Source organism: Arachis ipaensis, chromosome B08 (assembly GCF_000816755.2).
Source record: "Arachis ipaensis cultivar K30076 chromosome B08, Araip1.1, whole genome shotgun sequence".
Taxonomy (NCBI): domain Eukaryota; kingdom Viridiplantae; phylum Streptophyta; class Magnoliopsida; order Fabales; family Fabaceae; genus Arachis; species Arachis ipaensis.
The window spans coordinates 121,839,581-121,846,149 of NC_029792.2; positions in this window are offsets into that span (position 1 = coordinate 121,839,581).

The following is a 6,569-nucleotide window of genomic DNA, read 5'->3' on the forward strand; positions in this document are numbered from 1 at the left end:
CATGTTTTAAAATATCTTTATGTTAGATTCAATTTAACTATAATAATAATTAAATCGAATAAACTAGATTCGATTTACTATAAATATGCTGCAGAAGTAGTAAATCGAATTAATTAGATTCAATTTATTACATATACATGTAAATCTAAATTAAATTAGTTTGATTCGATTTACTTACTATTTATACAATTTATTTACTATTTTAAGTTAATTATATTAATTTTAAAACATAACTATCAATAAAAAAATATTCTCGATTTAGATTCAAATAAAATATCAAAAATATCAAAATAAATAAAAATATAAATTTAAAATTTATATTTTAGTTCAAATTCCAAAAATTAACATTTTTATAAACTTGTGAATTTAAAACGGAATAATAAATGATTTCTAAAAATTCATTAAAAATCATTCTTTGATTCATTAGTATCTAAAAAATCATTACTGAGACTTTTAATATTAAAAAAATTAATATAAAGTATAGCCCTTTAAGATAGTATATGAGTTCAAACTTGATTTTTTTCGAGTCAGAAGTAACGAATATTTATACAATATAAAATAACCAACTATATTTATACAATATGTAATTGAATTTGATAAGTAATTAAAATACTATAACAAATTAATAATTAAATTACCATTTAATTTGTGAAATTAAGTATAAAATTTATTGCTTTGATAACTTCTAATTCAAACTTGGACTTTTCCGTGCATAATGTCATCAAAGTATAAATTTTATACTTAATTTCACAAATTAAATGATAATTTAATTGATATAGTATTTTAATTATTTTTTAAATTAAATTATATATTGTATAAATATAGTTGGTCATTTTATATTGTATAACTATTCGTTACTTTTGATTCTGAAAAAATTAAATTTTAACTCCTATGCTACCTTGGAGGGCTTTATATTAATTTTTTCAATATTAAAGTCTCGATAATAATTTTTTAGATGCTAATGAATCAAAGAATGATTTTTAATGCATTTTTAAAAATCGTTTATTATTCCGTTTTAAATTCATAAGTTTATAAAAATGTAGATTTTCTAGAATCTGAACTAAAGTACAAAAGTTAAATTTCTATTCTTATTCATTTTGATTTTTTTGATATTTTATTTGAATTCAAATAGAAAGTATTCCTTTATTGACATTTATATTTTAAAGTTAATATAATTAACTTAAAAATAAGAAATGTCAATAAGGCATATTAGTAGTAAATCGAATCAAGTTGATTCGATTTATTGTATATATGCTGCAGAAGTAGTTTAAAGCGATTATTATTATTAAAGAACAAATAGTTATGTTGTTTTCAGTTAAAGATTTTGAATTGCAACTAGGATAATTTTTGAGTCTTTTGGAGAAGTTTTAAACCGAAAAAGGTTTTGAAGCTAGTTTGAAATTTTTGGTTGAGTAAAAATGATGATTTCACTTGCTTTTTAAAAAGAATGAATTTAAAAGTGGGCTATTTGTAAATGCACTAAATTTTTGGTATGTTGTCAATGATGTGAATTTTGTGATGGACACTATGTCGGTTTCAAAGATTGAAATGAGAAACGGGTGCTATTTTCTAAAGCAAAAATTTGTAAAGAAGTTGTTTTTAAAATAGCAGAGTTTTAAATGAAAGCTGTGTTTATTTAGTTTATGACATTCGAAGAATGGATAAAAAAATTATTTTTGTAACAAAAGGTTTGAAGGTTTTAAAACTAATGTTTACGTAACGGTGGCAAGAACGGTGGTGAATTCCGTTTACACACTGAGTCGAATTCTGTCCAAAAAAGGACCGTGGTTAATCCCACTTGTTTGTAGTTCTCTTTGATTGCACGATGATAGAGTATTCTCCCTCTAACGAATGACAGGACATTCTCCCTCTAACGATTATATCGATCAACTGAGATATGTTCCTCTTGGGGTGCCTTTCTCTTGGGTTGTAAGAATATAGGGCACTCTCCCTCTAACGGCCAGCCGATATGCTGAGATATTATGCACAACCAAGAAAACGATATTCGGGTTAGCTACCAGGTGTGTCGGGTTTGACATTATAACCAATAAGTGAGCTCACGGCCAGTAGAATAGGCATGCATCATACTGCATTTGTTTGTTATTGTTTGGGTGTGCTTAAATGTTTTCATTTGTCTATCTGATAAATTCTATATAACCGTTAATTATAGTACTTGGTGTAACTGCTCTCTAATTGTGTTGTCTTGCATTGTTTGTGCTTGTGATTGATTCTATTTTGAGATCGAGTGTTGGTCGGTTGATTATTTGGGTCGAAGGTCGTGATTGATTATATATATGAGCCGGAGGCTGTGGTTGGTTATGATTGGGTCGGAGGCCGCGATTGGTAAGATATGTATGTATTGATTATGTTATGGGTTATTAATTTGAGATAAAAATTCTTATAAGCATGAGATAAATATTAACTTTGGATAATTAATTGTTGTGATTTAAAAAAATTCATAGGATGAACGATAATCATTTACGTTTGAAATCCTTTTATTTCTTTATATGTATCCTCTTATAACAATTCAAAAACTTTTTTAGTGAAATTATGTGGTTAAGTTTTCACCTATTACAGACCTTTCTGTTTAGAACGGACGAAAAAATTTATGAATTTTTTGCTAAGTTTTTAGTTGTGTTATTTATGTTTGTATATATATTAGTTATAGTTTTTTCTTGCCATTATTATTATATTTTTGTAAAGAGTGATAATAATCGTGATTATAATGTTTGTAAGTTATTTGTATAAAAAATTCTGTATTTTCAATTTTTCAAAACAAAAAACAATACAATTTCGAGCTAAAAATTTTTATTTTATTATTAAATATATAGTAATCGTGGTAATATTTTCACTATTAGAATGGTGCAACAAAAAACATGATATTCTAATGATAAAAATATTACAATACTTTCAACGAAATAATTTCTTCTAGATGAGTGCTACAGTGATAATGGATAATTTTTTTCTCGGGTGAAAAAGTGTCGTGGAGTATACCATTGCACGACGCATGGCATGCGTTGCATCACGCACAGATAATGTCTGCAGACCATTTATTGAACATGCAGTGGGTTGTTAGGGATGAGTCAAATTAGGATAGTTTGGTTATATTTTAATAAAAATGATTAAGTTTTTGGATTTTTTGACATTTTGTAGGTGCAGATTTTTGTTACTGTTGCCGTTTTATTATTGAGCTTGAAAGAAAATTTGGGCTTGCTTTAGTGTTTGTAAACTATGTTTGGGGTTCAGAATTAAAAAAAAAAGTAATACATATTTTAAGGTTTTAAAATTAAAATAAATAAATACATATACTTAGGATTCTAGCATTAAAAAAAATAGGTGTCCATGATTACATAAAAATAAATACTTTAAAAAAAATTATACAAAATGTGTTAATTGAAGGGCACATCATGACCAAGAAAAACGAAAAAAAAATAAATACATGTATTTAGGGTTCAAAATTAAAAAAATAAGGTTTGGAGTTAAGAAATTAGTGTTTAGTATTGATGGATTAGAGAGTGTGATTTATGATTTAAGGTGTATGAGTTAGTATTTATGCTTAAGAATTAGAAAAAGTATATGAACCAACTCTAAATCAGCTAAGAATGGAACAATTTAATTAATTATAAATATAATAATTAGTTTTATTTATTTATGATTTAAAATATTGGTTATTAAATGTTTCACCACATTTAAATTAGGAGGAGATACGTTCAGTATCATTGCAATGTGAATTACGGAAACTGATTCAATTAACTTCCGTCTCTTCACCCTCCTTCCCTCTCCAAATGCCTAAAACATGATAAATCAGAAAATAGATTTAGAACCATCCAATTTACAAAGAAAAGAAACATCCTAATGCACCATCCACATAGAGGTTTTGGATTCATCCAAAGATATTTGGCTGATTTTTTGCTGGAACCATCTGAGTTCCCTAGCATTATTGTAAGAATTATGTATTTAGTGTTTTTTTTAGGATTGAGTGTTTAAAGTTTGTGATTTAGGGTTATGTATTGATGGAAGTAGGAATTAATGAGTTTCTTCATTATTGATACATAACGAATTATATTTTGTTTAGGGTTGTGAATATTGGAGCGGTTGTGGTATCTTGAATGCGATAGTATTATTGACATTTATGGTGATATAATGAGTTAATAGTCAAAATCGTCCCTGAAAGATACCCTGATCTCCATTTTTGTCCTCGAAAGATAAAATTAATCAAAATCGTCCTCGAAAGATACACGACTTGGTCACGTTAGTCCTTCCGTCAGTTGGACGATGACGTGTCACGTTAAGTGCCACGTGGCATGATGACGTGTCACGCTACGTGGCAGATTAGTGACACATAGCACACCACGTGGCAGGCCAGTGACACATGGCATGCCACGTGTCACTTGACATGTAAAAAAAGTTTTTATAATCAAAATAGTCCTTGAAAGTCCAGTCATAAATCATTTTCATCCCTCAAATTTTAAAAATTAGTCAAACTAGTCCTTAATAGGATCCTCTTAAGAGTACTATTCATATGCTTGTCCAAAAAGTAATGTTGAGAGAAATTCCTGCTTAAGACACCATATTAAATCCCTAGAAATTAGTCAATCCTTTATTGTTTGTCAGGTTCTGGACATTTTAAGGAAAATTAAAGAATATTTAGCAATGCTTCACCTGATGAGCTTTCATTTAAATTTCAAATTTACATATCATATATTATTCATATATGCAAAAAGGAAAATGTAACTGTAAAAAATGGAGTCAGCGATGAATGCACAATACACAAGAAGTAACAAGTTCCAGGGTGATATTTTACAAAGAAACTAATCAGCAAAGGCTAAAGTACACAGAAACTTGATATCTGTAACGGGATTCCTAACCTAAATATGTGAAATGCTGCTTTTTATTTTAGCGGAGGTGCTATCTGAGATATCCTTTCATCTTCTAAGAGTGCATAAGGAGAATAACGACATCTTGCTTGCATCATGGACAAGATCTTACCAAGTAAAGAGCTGAAAAGAATGTGACGGTTATGAGGAGACCTCTATCTTGTTCATTCACAACCACCTCTTCGTCAACTTCAGAGTTGCCCTGCTTGTAATCCTCAAGCAATGATGTAGGAGTCATGCCCGTCCTCTTCAATTCCTTCATAAACAACGATTTCGGAGATTTTTCTCCTGAAAATTCAGTATCAATAGCAGCATTAGCCATCAAAAGGTGAAGTTAAAAAATTGAACTCCGAGCTGAAACACTACTACACAATAATATCTACTCATTCAATCAATCCAAATCAAAATACCATTACATTTCAACAGGAATTCCTGCTATTTCTGAGGAAGAGTGGAAGTTACAGGCCATCTATTTGTAAAAAGTACTGACTGAAAATGGATATTGATGAAGCTGAGAGAGTAGTTGTGGCAAAATCAGTTGCTTCAAGGCCTAATTGTTTTACTTTCAGATCTTTCTCTAAGCTTCTTGCAGGTGCCATTAATGCCTCATCACCCCAAATTGAATCTTCTCAGGCAACAGTTTCTGTCATTAGACCAAAGACAGTGAGATTCAAGTCACCGCCACATTCCGGAGCCTAATATAGCACAGCTTCCTCCCTGAGATTTAGCAAATAGGGTTTCATTTCACAAAATTTAAAAATCACAAAAAAAACTAATTGGGAATTGGAACCTGATTTTCCAATGGAGTCAACCAAAGAACAACACGGGTTACTGCACCAGATCCTACCCCTGCGCCTCGAAGATGCAGGCCTCGAGGATTGTGCTCTTTCGCCTGAATCCATCCACCAATCATTCCTCAAAGCAGCCGCTGCCGTGAAGTCCGCCACCGTGATTTTCTCCAATGATGATGACGAGACCGCCGGAGATTGCGTCAACGAACCATGGCCAGTCGCAGCCGAGGGAACCTTCGATGCTGTGATTGGGATCGAGCCAGAGAACGAGCTGTCCGGAGCATGTGCCATCGAGAAAGGGTGGGAAGAAGGCAGCGATGAGGTGAAGGTCTCTGGTGGTAGCAGCTACGAAGTGGAGGAGGTTGTGGACGAAATTGTGGTTGGAGAAGGAGCTAAATTGGGGGAAGGTGATGAAGAACCTTGCATTGATGAATTGCAAGGCTTGGAAATTGAAGATGATGCAAAGAAGAATAAGAAAAAAAACTGTGAAGAAGAAGAGAAGAACGGCGAGGTTTCAAGGCTAGGAGAGCCTTCTACCAAAACGGCGTCATTTTGGTTGTCTGTCACGTTAGCAGTTAACGGCCCACGTCAGTGGCCGTTTGCCAACTCAGCTACGGAGATGATGAAAGGACGAACGTGACCAAGTAGGATATCTTTGGGGGACAAATTTGATTAATTTTATCTTTTGGAGACGAAAATAGAAATCGAGGTATCTTTCAGGAATGATTTTGACTATTAACTCGTGATATAATTGAACATTAGATGATTGTTATAGAAATAGCTCGTGAACTTGACTTAGTGTGTATGGTATAATAATGATATTTGATATGTTTTATTTTAAATTTAATTAAAATTTGTAATATGCACTAAATATGTAATATGAAAATAAACATAGCCATAA